The sequence below is a fragment of the Carya illinoinensis genome, chromosome 15, assembly GCF_018687715.1.
Source record: "Carya illinoinensis cultivar Pawnee chromosome 15, C.illinoinensisPawnee_v1, whole genome shotgun sequence".
NCBI lineage: Eukaryota > Viridiplantae > Streptophyta > Magnoliopsida > Fagales > Juglandaceae > Carya > Carya illinoinensis.
Window position 1 is genome coordinate 16,906,838 of NC_056766.1, and position 13,793 is coordinate 16,920,630.

Below are 13,793 nucleotides of genomic sequence, written 5' to 3' on the forward strand. Positions count from 1 at the left end.
GAGTTCCAACAAGCATTTTAAAAACTGAATTTGCACCACCACCCCCAAACTTAAATGAAACATTGTCCTCAATGTTTAAGAATCAAAATTGAATGGGGAGTAACTGAAAATGGTAGAATACACCTGATGAGTGACGTGGGTAGCTCCCTAAACACCAAAGATGGTAATCTGAAATGACGAAATGAAACTATCCTGCAATCAAAAACAAAGAAAACAACAGCAAACAAAAAAGAAAAGAAAGAAAATAAGAAAAAACAAAAACAAAACAAAGCAAAACAAAATAAATAAGGAAACACATACCTTGGTAGTGTGGTCAAGGTTGATAGACTGGATTCACAAGTGGAATGTCTTCCACTTCCGGAACTTGCTTAAGGCGTTGACCATTTACTTTAAAGATCCGACCATCCTTAGGATCTTCTATTTCTACCGCCCCATTTACAAAAACATTCCTTACTAAAAAGGGGCCAGTCCACCTAGACCGAAGTTTTCCTGGGTGCTTATGGAGTCTAGAATCATATAAAAACACTCGATCATTAAGCTTAAATGTTTTTCTCAAAATATTTTTATCATGAAACGCTTTCATTTTAGCCTTATAGATTCTAGAGCTCTCATAAGCATCATTTCTCAACTCCTCTAACTCGGTCAACTGAAATTTTCTAAACTTACCTGCTTCTCCCATATCAAAATTGAAATGCTTGATGGCTCAATAAGCTCGATGCTCGAGCTCCACAGGTAAGTGGCAAGACTTCCCAAAAACAAGCCTATAAGGTGACATACCTAAGGGAGTTTTGAAAGCTGTACGATAGGCCCAAAGCGCATCAACTAGTCTTAAAGACCAATCTTTGCTATCTGGATTGACCGTTTTTTCTAAAATTTGCTTAATTTCCCTGTTTGCAAGTTCTACCTGTCCACTTGTCTGGGGGTGGTAGGCAGTAGAGATCTTATGTACCACCCCATATTTTTTCATCAAAGCCTCAAAAGAACGGTTGCAAAAATGTGTACTTCGATCACTAATGATAGCATGTGGTGTACCAAATCGAGATAACACATTCTCTTTGAGAAATTTGATTACCGTCCTATTATCATTGCTCCTGCAAGCTACTGCCTCTACCCATTTTGATACATAATCTACTGCCACAATAATATATTGATATCCAAAAGAAGGAAGAAATGGTCCCATAAAATCAATGCCCCAACAATCAAAAATTTCAATCACTAAAATTGGGTTTAAGGGCATCATATTACGACGGGATATAACTCCTAACTTTTGACACTTTTCACATGAGCGACAATAGATGTTTGCATCCTTAAATATGGTGGGCCAATAAAATCCACACTGCAGAATTTTTGCAGCTGTTTTCTTCATTGAAAAGTGGCCCCCACAAGCTTGAGAGTGACAAAATTCCAAGACGCTAGCAATCTCTTCATCAGGGATGCAACGCCTTAAAATTTGGTTAGGGCAGTATTTGAAAAGAAAATGATCATCCCAATAGAAATTACGTACCTCAGTTATGAACTTCCTCTTGTCCTGAGCACTCCAATCCACCGGTATCTCACCTGCAGCCAAATAATTCACAATATGAGCAAACCATGGTAGAGAAGTAATAGATAGTAAATGCTCATCGGGAAAATCATCCCTAATTGGCAGGTGGTCAGAGGTGTCCTCAAATGTGAGCCTCGAGAGATGGTCAGCCACTACGTTCTCCACTCCTTTCTTGTCTTTGATGGTGATGTCAAATTCCTGCAAAAGTAAAATCCATCATATTAATCGTGCCTTAGCATCCTTCTTTGTAAGAAGGTACTTGAGGGCTGCATGATCCGTAAAAATAATAATAGGAGAACCAATCACGTAAGCACGAAACTTATCCAAAGCAAACACTACAGCTAGCAACTCTTTTTCAGTGGTGGAGTAATTCATCTGAGCACTATTTAGAGTTATACTAGCACAGTAAATGACAAAAGGCTTTCCCTCCCTTCGCTGTCCAAGTACAGCACCTACAGCAAAATCACTTGCATCACACATAATCTCAAAAGGTAAAGTCCAATCAGGTGGCTGCATTATGGGTGCTGAGGTAAGCTTGCCAATTAGCGTTTTAAAGGCCTCTTGACAATCTTGTGTCCACTCAAATGGGACATCTTTAGCTAGGAGGTCACATAGTGGTCTAGATATGGTGGAAAAATTCTGTATGAACCTCCTATAAAAGCCCGCATGACCAAGAAAGGATCTCACGTCCTTTACTGTCCTAGGTGTAGGCAACTTAGATATTAATTCAATCTTAGATTGATCTACCTCTATCCCCCTAGAAGAAATAATATGCCCTAACACAATACCTGAAGGTACCATAAAGTGGCATTTTTCCCAATTCAAAACCAATTCCTTCTCCTCATAGCGAGTCAACACCCTCTCTAAATTCAATAAGCATGCATCAAAAGTAGATCCAAAAATAGTCAAGTCATCCATAAAAACTTCCATGCAATTTTCAACCATGTCACTAAAAATGCTCATCATGCAACGTTGAAAAGTAGCAGGTGTATTACACAATCCAAATAGCATTCTACGAAAAGCATAAGTACCGAAAGGACAAGTGAAAGTGGTTTTATCCTGGTCTTCTAATGCAATTTCAATTTGATAATAACCAGAATAACCATCCAAGAAACAATAGAAAGGATGACCAGCCACACGCTCAAAAATTTGATCAATAAAAGGGAGAGGAAAATGGTCTTTCCGGGTGGCAGCATTCAATTTTCTATAATCAATGCACATCCGCCACCCAGTCACAAGTTTTGTAGGGACTAGCTCTCCCAGGTCATTCTTCACCACAGTAACACTTGACTTCTTAGGAATAACTTGTGTAGGACTTACCCATTTACTATCAGCAATAGGATATATGATTCCTGCATCTAATAGTTTTAACACTTCATTTTTCACCACTTCTTTCATAGTAGGATTAAGCCTACGCTGGGGGTCTCTACGAGGGCTAGTTCCTTCCTCCAAATTAATTTTATGAGAACAGATCAGGGGACTAACACCTTTTATATCAACAATGCTCCAACCTAAGGCTGACTTATGCTCACTTAGGATCCGAATTAATTTCTCACCTTGAGACTCAGACAATTTAGATGAGATAATAACAGGAAAAGTATCACCTGGACCAAGGAAAACATGCTTTAAACCCTTAGGCAGAGGTTTCAGTTCAACTTTGGGTGCTTCCACACTTGAAAGAATTTGCTTTTCCTCTCTCTCAGGCAACTCCTCAAACATCGGTTGCCAGGCCTGAGTGCTATAATCCTGAGTTTTATCAAAGATAGCACAAATATCAACTACATCAGATGGATTACTGATAGAATCAAACTCAGAATTAACAAGAAAATACTCAAGGGGGTCAAAATCATGAGCTATAGAAACTCCCTTTTCTATGAGTGAGTCAATCATGTATGTTTGGTGGCTCTCGTCATCATCTTCTGGCTGTCTTGCAATATGGAAGATATTCACCTCGAGAGTCATGTTTCCAAAAGAAAGCTTCATGAGCCCATTCCTGCAATTAATAAAAGCATTAGCAGTGGCAAGGAAAGGCCTACCTAAAATCACAGGAATTTTAGAAGTAGTATCAACAACAGAGCTAGTGTCAAGATTAGGAAATCAACAGAATAATAAAATTTATCAATTTGAATTAGAACATCCTCTACCACACCCCGGGGTACTTTGACTGAACGGTCAACCAATTGTAATACCACAGTAGTTGGTTTGATTTCTCCCAACCCCAACTGCAAATAAATAGAATATGGCATTAGATTCACGCTAGCTCCTAAATCTAGTAAAACTTGCCCAAACTCATGATTTCCAATGCAGCATGTAATGGTTGGGCAACCAGGATCCTTGTACTTGGGAGGAATCCGCTGCTCAATTAGAGCACTAACTTGCTCTGTCAGAAATGTTGTCTTCTTAACATGGTGCTTCCTCTTGACTGTACACAAATCTTTAAGAACTTTTGCGTAAGTAGGAACTTGTTTAATAACATGCAAAAGAGGGAGGTTAATTTTTACCTGCTTGAGATTCTCCAAGATTTCATTGTTAGGATCCAAAGTTCGCTTATTCAGTTTTAAAGCTTGAGGAAATGGTACCTTAACTGGACTCTTTATTACCTCGGCTTCTTTGGGCAGGTCGACACCACTATTGCTTTGATCCTCTTCCACATCCTCTGATTTGTTCGTTGTTGGGATGTGTAATGACTTACCACTTCGTGTCACAATGGCATTCGCATCCTTCAAATTCTCTTGTGCCATGTGTTGACCATGGGGTACGGATTGAGTTTGAGAAGGAAACTTACCTCGCTCATTCATACTCAAGGAGCTCATCAATTTGGACACTTGGCTTTTTATCTCCTTATTTTCTTCAACAACCTGCGTAATCAAAGATTCAAACTTTTGGTTAGTCTTACCTTGTGCCTCAATAAAAGCATGTAAAGTATCTTCTAAGGGGCTCCTAGAAGATGAAGGTGCATGATATGGTGTAGGATATAATCTAGGGGGTTGTGCAGGTGGCTGGTTTTCAGACTTCCAGCTAAAATTGGGGTGATTACACCACCCCAGATTATAGGTGTCAGAGAAATGTGTAAAAGGCTTCTTGTACATACCTAAGGTATTACATTGTTCCTCATATATTCCTCTCATCTCAGCCAATGTGGGACACTCTTGGGCAAGGTGATCTACCCCACCACACACAAAACATGGTCCAAAAGACTCTGCATGATTAGCCACGTGTGTTGGCTTTAAGTCCTTAGTCTTCAACGCCTCTAGCTCTCTAGTGAGCATCTCAACCTTAGCTTTTAGGTTATCTTCTTCCCTGAGATGGTAAATTCCACCACCATTTAGGTTTCCTGCAGGTCGTGACCTATTTGTGCTCTCAGTAGCACTAGGTCCAGTCCAAGTGTGAGCTTTTTCAGCAAGTTCATTGAGGTATTCTATGGCTTTATCAGGATCTTTTTGTAAGAACTCACCATTACACATCATCTCCACAAATTGACGCTCTCTAGGTGTAAGTCCCTCATAAAAATAGCTCACTAAGCGCCAATTCTCATACCCATGGTGAGGACACATACTCAATAGCTCCTTAAATCTCTCCCAAGACTGATACAAAGTCTCACTGTCCTTTTGTACAAAGGTAGAGATTTGTCTTTTTAAGGCATTGGTCTTATGTTGGGGAAAGTATTTATTAAAAAAGACCTGAGTCATCTCATTCCATGACCCAATAGATCGTGGTCTCAAAGAGTATAGCCAACTCTTAGCTCTATCCTTCAAAGAGAAAGGAAAGAACTTAAGTCTCACAATGTCATCAGTTGCATTTTGACTATGAAAAGTCGCAACTACTTCCTCAAACTCCCTAATGTGCACATATGGATTTTCATTTTCCAAGTCATGAAAAGTAGGGAGTAACTGTATCATCCCTGTTTTAAAATCCAATTGGCGAATATTAGTTGGAAACATGATGCATGATGGTGTGGCTGTGCGTGTAGGGTGGAGGTAATCCTGAAGGGTCCTAGTGGGTTGATCTTCATGTTCACTCATTTTCTCAAAATTAGAAGAATTATCAAACAAATGATCAGAAAAATTAAACTCTGACTCTAACACAGGTCTACAAGCAAACCGACCCAAGGCGTCTCTATACCTGTGCATGCAAGGTAGAGAAAAACGCAACACTAAAAAAAACTACAAAAAGAAAAAGAAAATAAAAAAAAGATGCAGCAAGCTAAAATAGGGAACGAAGTTACCGCCTTTACAAACTGTTGAAAAGAAAAACTATCTCACAATTCTTCTACCGTCTCCCCGGCAACGGCGCCAAAATTTGATTACGCCCAAAGAATAACGCGGTAGTTGTAGCATAGCTTTGGGGTGTCGATTCTACAGGGAGACAAATTAAAAGAATAGCAAGAGGAACAAAGAAACTAAAGAAAAAATATTAAATAAGTAATAGAGAACAAAGATTAATTTTAAATGTAAATTCAAGTGAAGCAAAGTGATTAACAGAAAAAGTACTCAAATTTAACAAACAGTAGAGCGTCGGGAATCCCTTGCACAAATCTGATATTTTAATTATTCTTAATTCATTGGATAACTCAATTAGGAACTCAATTCCCGCAATTCCCAATCGGAAGGTATAGATTTATAAACCAGACTTAAATCAAATGTAGCCATTTGAAAAAACATTCACCACTTTTAAAAAACGTGAATTACTACCCCTATTGATAAAATCCAATGACGACAATATACTCAGGAAGCGATATTGCAGCAAAAAACTAAATCAATATAGATAAATAAGTGATCCAAACATAATCAAAGAACTAATCCATTCAATAGAAAAAGCATGACTGAATCCATAAACACAATAAATTCTATGATTATTTGGAGAAGAAAACATCAACGATGAATTGAGAATGATAAAAAAAAAGAGTTTTAGTAATTAAAAATCAAATACATGAATTAAGAATAAATTAGAAATACCATCTAATGTGCAAGTTCATCCCTAACCCTACTTGAGAATTTAGTTACCCATAAATATAATGGACAACAAAAATCTCCAGAGAAAACTGAAGCGAACGGTGGCCATGGAAGTGATTTTCTCCTCTCTTCAGATCTACCTCTTATGCCTCTTCCTCTCCTCCATTTCGTGCTAATGATATGCTTATATAGGGTAAGAAAGAAACCCTAATGTCCTCTTGATTTCCGCATAAAAAAATCGCCTAAATTTTAGGACTTATCTTGGCAGCCACGTACAGCCTTCAGGAGTTCGAATTTGAAAATCCTTATTAGAGACAAAGTTATAGACCTTTAAGATAGCTTTCCAATACATTAAGAATCACATCAATACGATATATGAGTAAAAAGATACAGTCAAAAGACTAAAGTATGTCCAGACTGTCTCCTAGCGAATTTTGGACTTGGACTTCTTGTGGTTTCATTTTGTGATTTTTTTCTTTTTCTTTTCTTCCAAATTGCTCTCAAACCCCATGAATGTCCTCATTTGAATTTGGCTGGGCTTGACTTGCTCTTTTATAAACTCTGAAATTAGACATAAAAAAACTGTTTAGGAGTATCCCAACGTAAATAGAAATTCAATTTAAGAATACACATTAATTCCTATGATTTCTATTCACATTTTAGTATTTTAGTCCAATAATAGAGTACATAGAGTGCACTTTCGCACACTCATCAAGTGTACACACACTCTCATGGAAATAGGTAATTATGTATAAGCAACAAGTAAATATTGATCTTCAACTTCCAAATACATATAAAGAAAATCTTATTAATTATTTCAGCAGACCACACTTCTCACTTGTTATACTCATCAACTTTTCAGAATATCGAATAACATTGCTTTTCCTTCTTCTTCCTCTTCTCTCTCTCTCTTTTTTTTTAAACAAAATTAAACAATTTGATAAACAAACACACGCCACTTTGGTATTTTTGCCATTTTTACCCAGCTTTGACTTTTTCTTTTTCTCTTTTGCCTTTGAAGCTCACTCAATTGAACATTTTACAACTTGTACTCTTCTCATTTATTCTTTTTTTCTTCTTTTTTTAAATGATAAAATAAAATTAAAAAGAAAATACAAATTCCACACCTAGTATACACTTGGAAGTAAAAATGGTAGAAAAATCAGTATATAGGTTATACTCCAATATGGAGAGACATGGATAATGAGAGTATATAAAAAGGAAAAACTACATGTGTTTATTGGCTCAAAGTAGGCTACTTGAGGTCTATGATGGAAATGGTTAGTTTGAAAGACTCAAACTTTGATGCTAAGTTGACATTCGTCATATCCCAAATATATCCACTATCTTACTACAAACCATGTAATGATATTCTCAAAAGAAGTGTCCAATTCAACAAATCAATGAACGTTTATCACAATTTATTGCATTTGTAGGCTCTCAATCCCCTCCAAAACTCACATGAATATTTAAGTAAAAGAGTTTTCTAACTATATGTGTCAAATCATCATCTTATCACAAAATTTGGATGAGTGCATTAGGGGTTTTGTGAATACTTCAGCAAAAATTGATTATGGTGGGTTTGGTGAATTCACAAAGATGACTATGAATGAGAATGAGTACACATGTGAAAATAATGTACGCGTGATACAAATTAAAAAAATTGACACATAAAAATATGCCACAAAGTTCCAACAAGTATTTTAAATACTGAATTTGCACAACCACCCCCAACTTAATTGAAACATTGTCCTCAATGTTTAAAAATCAAAATTAAATGGGGAGTAACTAAAAATGGTAGAATACACACGATGAGTGATGTGAATAGCTAACTAAGCATCAAAGATGGTAACCTAAAATGACAAAATGAAACTAACCTACAAACAAAAATAAATAAAACAACAACAAATAAAAAGAAAAAGAAAGAAAATAAGAGAAAACAAAAACAAAACAAAATAAATAAAGTAAAACATACTTGCATGGTGTGATCAAGGTTGATAGACCGAATCCACAAGTGGAATGTCTTCCACTTCCAGAACTTGTCTATCAATTAATATTTTAAGGCGTTAACCATTTATTTTAAAAATCTGACCATCTTAGGATCCTTTATTTCTACCACCCTATTTTTAAAAACAGTTTTCACTATAAATGGGTCAATCTACCTGAACCTAAGTTTTCCTTAGTACTTGTGAAGTCTATAATTATATAAGTATACTCAGTCATTAGACTCAAACCTCTTCCTAATAATAGTTTTACCATGAAACGCTTTCATTTTAACCTTATAGATTTTAAACTTAGTCAAAAGTTTCAATTTAACTCTTGGTGCTTTCATACTTACATGAATCTGTCTTTCATTTTTGTTAAGCAACTCCTCCAATTTCGGTTGCCAAGTCCGTGTGCCATAATCCTGAGTTTCATAAAAAATAGCACAAATATCAGCAATAGCATATAAGTCACTAATAGTATCAAACTCAGAATTAACAAGGGAATATTCAAATTGATCAAAATCATGAGTTGTGTGAATTCTCTTGTCTATGAGTGTGTCCATTATGTAAGTTTGGTGGCACTCGTCATCCTCTATTGGTTGTTTTCAATATGAAAAATATTCAATCCGAGAGTCACATTCTCAAAAGAGAACTTCATTAGATCATTCATGCAATTAATAAGAACATTAGTAATGGTGAGGAAAGGTCTACCTAAAATTAAGGGGATTTTAGAATTATAGTCAACGACATAACTAGTGTCAAGGATTAAGAAATCAACAATATAATAAAATTTTTCAATTTGAATCAAAACATCCTTAATTATCCCTCTCAATTTATTAACTGAACGGTCAGCCAATTGAAACACAATAGAAGTTGGCTTAATTTCACCTAAACCAAACTGCAAATAAATGGAATAAGGTATTAAATTAATACTACCTCCTAAATCTAGCAAGACTTGTCCAAACTCATGATTCCTAATATTACATGTAATGGTTGAACAACTAAGATCCTTGTACTTAGGAGGAATTTGCTGCTCAATTAGAGTACTAACTTGTTCTATCAGAAATGTTGTCTTCTTAACATGGCGGTTCATCTTAACTATACATAAATCTTTGAGAACTTTTGTATAAGTAGGAATTTACTTAATAACATGTAAAAGAGGAAAGTTAATCTTTACCTGCCTGAGGTTCTCCAAGATTTCATTACTAGAATCCAAAGTTTGCATACCAGATTTTAAAGCTTGAGGAAATAGTACCTTAACTAGACTCTTGATTACCTCAGCTTCCTTGGACAACTCGGTACTATCATTGCTTAATTCCACTTCAACATTCTTTGCCTTATCAGTTGTTGGGATGTGTAAAAACTTACCACTTCTTCTCACAATAGCATTGACCTCTTTCAAATTTCTTTGCGCCATGTGTTGACCATGGGGTGCGCTTGAGAATTAAACTTACCTCGCTCATTCACATTCAGGGAGCTCATCAATTTGGACATATGACTCTTTATCTCTTTGTTTTCTTCAACAACCTGCGTAATCAAATATTCAAATTTTAGGTTAGTCTTATCATGTGCATCAATAAAAACATGCAAAGTGTCTTCTAAATGACTCCTAGAAGATGAAAGTGCATGATATGGTACAGGATATCATCTAGAGGGTTGTGCAGATAACTGGTTTTCAGACTTCTAGCTAAAATTGGGGTGATTGCACCACCCCAGATTATAGGTATCATAGAAAGGTGTAAAAATTTTATTGTACATACCTAAGGCAGTATATTGTTCCTCATACATATCTCTCATCTTAACAAATGTGGGACACTCTTTGGCAAGGTGATCTACCCCGCCACACACAAAATATGGTCCAAAAGGCTCTGCATGATTAGCCATGTGTGTTGGCTTTAAGTCTTTAGTCTTTAACACCTCTAGCTCCCTAGTGAGCATCTCAACGTTAGTCTTTAGGTTATTCACTTTTCTGAGATGGTAAATTTCACCACTATTTGGGTTTCCCATAGGTCGTGACCTATTTGTGCTCTTAGTAGCACAAAGTCCAATCCAAGTGTGGGTTTTTTCTTCAAGCTCATTGAGGTATTCTATAGTCTCATCAGGTTTTTTCTGTAAGAACTCACAATTACACATCATTTCCATAAATTGATGATTTCTAGGTGTAAGTCTCTTATAAAAATAGCTCATTAAGTGCCTATTCTCATATCCATGGTGAGGACACATACTCATCGACTCCTTAAATCTCTCCAAGACAGATACAAAGTTTCACTGTCCTTTTGTGCAAATGTGGAGATTTATCTTTTTAAAGTATTGATCTTATGTTGGGGAAAATATTTATTAAAGAAAACCTGAGTCATCTCATTCCATGACCCAATAGATTATGGTCTTAGCGAGTATAACCAAATTTTAGTTCTATCATTCAAAGAGAAAGGAAAGAACTAAAGTCTCACAGTGTCATCAGTTGCATTTTGATTATGAAAAATCGTAACTACTTCCTCAAACTCCCTAATATGTACATATGAATTTTCATTTTCCAAACCATGAAAAATAGGGAGTAACTGTATCATTTCCGTTTTAAAATCTAGTTGGTGAGTATTAGCTGAAAACATGATGCATAATGGTGTGGATGTACGTGTAGGGTGGAGGTAATCTTGAAGGGTCATAATGGGTTGATCTCTGTGTTCACTCATTTTCTTAGAATTAGAAGAATTATCAAACAAATGATTAAAAAAATTAGACTCTGACTCTAACTCTAACATAGGTCTACAAGCAAACCGATCCAATGTATCTCTATACTTGTGCGTGCAAGGTAGAGAAAAATGCAACAATAAAAAAAAAAACTACAAAAAGAATAAAATAAAGATGCAGCAAACTAAAAGAAGGAACAAAGTTACTACATTTACAAACTGCTGAAAAGAAAAACTGCCTAGCAATTTTTCTATCGTCTCCCAGTAATGGCGCCAAAATTTGATTACACAAGAAAAATAACGCGCGATAGTCGTAACACAGCTTTGGGGTGTCAATTCCACAGAAAGACAAATTAAAAGAATAGCAGAAGAAACAAAGAAACTAAAAAAAATATTAAATGATTAATGGAGAACAAAGATTAATTTTAAATATAAATTAAAGTAAAGCAAAATTACTAATAGAATAAGTACTCAAATTTTACAAATAGTAAAGCGTCGAAAATCGCTTGCACAAATATGATATTTTAATTATTCTTAATTCATTGAATAATTTAATTGGAAACTCAATTCCCAAAATTTTCAATCGGAAGATATAAATTTATAAACCAAAATTAAATCCAGTGCAATCCTTTAAAAAATCATTCACCACTATTAAAATATCTAAATTATTATCATTATTGAGAAAACTCAACTACGAGAATATACTCAGGGAGAGATATTGCAGTAAAGAATTAAATCAATATAGATAAATAATTGATCCAAACATAATCAAAGAACTAATCCATTCAATGGAAAAAGTATGGCTGAATCCACAATTAGAATAAATTTTATGATTATTCAGAAAAGAAAATATCAACAATAAATTGAGAATGAAAAAATAAAAGAATTTTAGTAATTGAAAATTAAATACTTAAATTAAAAATACCATCTAATATGCAAGTTCATCCTTAACTCTAAGGCTATACAGAAACCGACCCCGCCGACCGCCACTAACTATAACCGACTGCCACCACACAGAATCGATTGAAATCGGCAAGGAACTGATCAGTTGGCGGTATAATTTATACAAAACTGACGTTGGTCGATTCGGCGGTGGTTCAACCCTCCTAAAAATCACTGAACCGACCGATTATTTATTTTTATATATTTTTTAAAAATATACTTATCTAAAACGGTGTTGTTTCACTCATTTAAATAAAATAGAGCCGTTTAAAACCTGTGTTTTAAAAACAAAACTTAATGAAACGGCGCCGTTTTAGATAATGAAACGTTTGCGCCGTTTCATTCTAGGGTTAAACACCCTGTGGCCCATGCTACCTTTCCCCTTCTTCACTTTTAGTTTCAACTTTCAGCTGCCACCATCCCACTTCCCTCACGGTCTCACTCTCACCTCCTTTGCACCTCCACTGAGTCCAGACTCCCCTCTCCAACGTCGCCGTCGACTGTCCAGCCCTCCACCAGTCCACCTCCAGTCCTCTCCAGCCACCACCTCTAGTGCATCTTCAGTTCAAATTTTGTCCCCTCACGGCTCATGGAGTGCACCACCGCACCTCACCCCCATGACAAGATTTAATTTTTCTGTTAAATTTTAATTTTAGTTTTCACAGCAAGATTATTTTGTATTATAATTTTTAGTGTATCCAGTTTTGGGGTTTTTAATTTATCATCATATTATTTGACATATTTTTTGTCTAAATAATTAATTGTGTATTATGTGTAGACACTTGACAAGGATTGACAAATTTTGAATCAAATTGTTGTACTGTAAAGCCTAATTTGAGACTTATTTCTCTAAATTCATTGTGATTATTCCTGTCAGATTAAAATCAAATGGTTTGGTTGTGAATTAAATTATTAATATTATGGAATGTGGCATTTGCTGTTTTGTAACTTTGTTGTGAATCTGTGAGGTTGCTGTTTTGAGTGTTTTGTGATGTTTTCCATAAAATTATTTTGATTCTTAAAATAATTTATGAGATTGATGAGTGATCCAAAATCTAGATTAAAGTCTTAGATTTGTGATGTTTGCCATATTGCAAACTAGATGCTGTGTAATTGACAAATTGTATTGATTTTTTTTTGTTTGTTTTAATTGTTATGTAATGACGTGATGTATATAATTTTTCACATGGTATATAAATTCTTCATCAATTCCAATTGATCTTGATTCAAACTCCTAAACAATTAATTTGGAAGAAACCCAAACACCAAGACTCCCAAGTGGCCCTAATAGTAGTAATTGTCCACTTATTAAGAAACGGAAGGGAAATGATCCGTCAATTATTTGAGACCATATTACAAAAGTTGAGGGTTGTGCGGTAGATGATCCTAAGGCCTAGTGTAATTATTGTGACAAAATATATGCTTGCCACTCTAAATGGAACAAAACTTCAACCATGCAAAACTATCTACCTTTATGTCCTAAAACTCCTCATAAACGTGGGCCATTGGATAAATAAAAAAAATATTGGCAGGTGAGGCAACCTCGGAAGGGGTTGGAGAGAGTGAGAGTATCTTAAGGATTCTCGTTACCCACAAATATAGTGACGAGGCTGTGAGGTTAGCACTTGTGAGATGGTAATTATCGATGAATTGTCATTTGGAATTGTTGAAGGGTAAAGATTTA

The 13,793-nt window shown here is 35.5% G+C and overlaps 1 non-coding gene across 1 annotated transcript; it reads left to right on the forward strand.

Moving 5' to 3' along the window:
* The first annotated feature begins 5,077 nt into the window (after positions 1-5,077).
* LOC122297985 lies at positions 5,078-5,185 on the forward strand. The gene has a single exon (XR_006239045.1). It is a non-coding gene; the product is annotated as a small nucleolar RNA R71 (small nucleolar RNA).
* The last annotated feature ends 8,608 nt before the right edge of the window (positions 5,186-13,793 follow it).